Below are 311 nucleotides of genomic sequence, written 5' to 3' on the forward strand. Positions count from 1 at the left end.
AACTGCACGGCTTATTTCTCTTCATGTGTTTTCAGAAACTATTTTATAAACTATTTCCCCCCCCACTCACACACACACTCTCCCGTAAAATCACGATGTTACATTCTTACACATCAGTTTTTGTAGCCATTAAACGGGTTAATTAGTGTATTTTCTGCACATGTATAGGAGGTTTCAGAGAGAAATCTCCACGTAAAACCCCCCCAAAAAAGTCCCAATTCAGTATAGTTAAGGACAGGCATTAAAGGGACAAACAGTACACATAAGAAAAGCGTATATTTAAAGTATTTGTTTTGTTTTGCTGTTGTATA

The sequence above is a fragment of the Etheostoma spectabile genome, chromosome 1 (genome assembly GCF_008692095.1).
Source record: "Etheostoma spectabile isolate EspeVRDwgs_2016 chromosome 1, UIUC_Espe_1.0, whole genome shotgun sequence".
NCBI classification, from domain to species: Eukaryota; Metazoa; Chordata; class Actinopteri; order Perciformes; family Percidae; genus Etheostoma; species Etheostoma spectabile.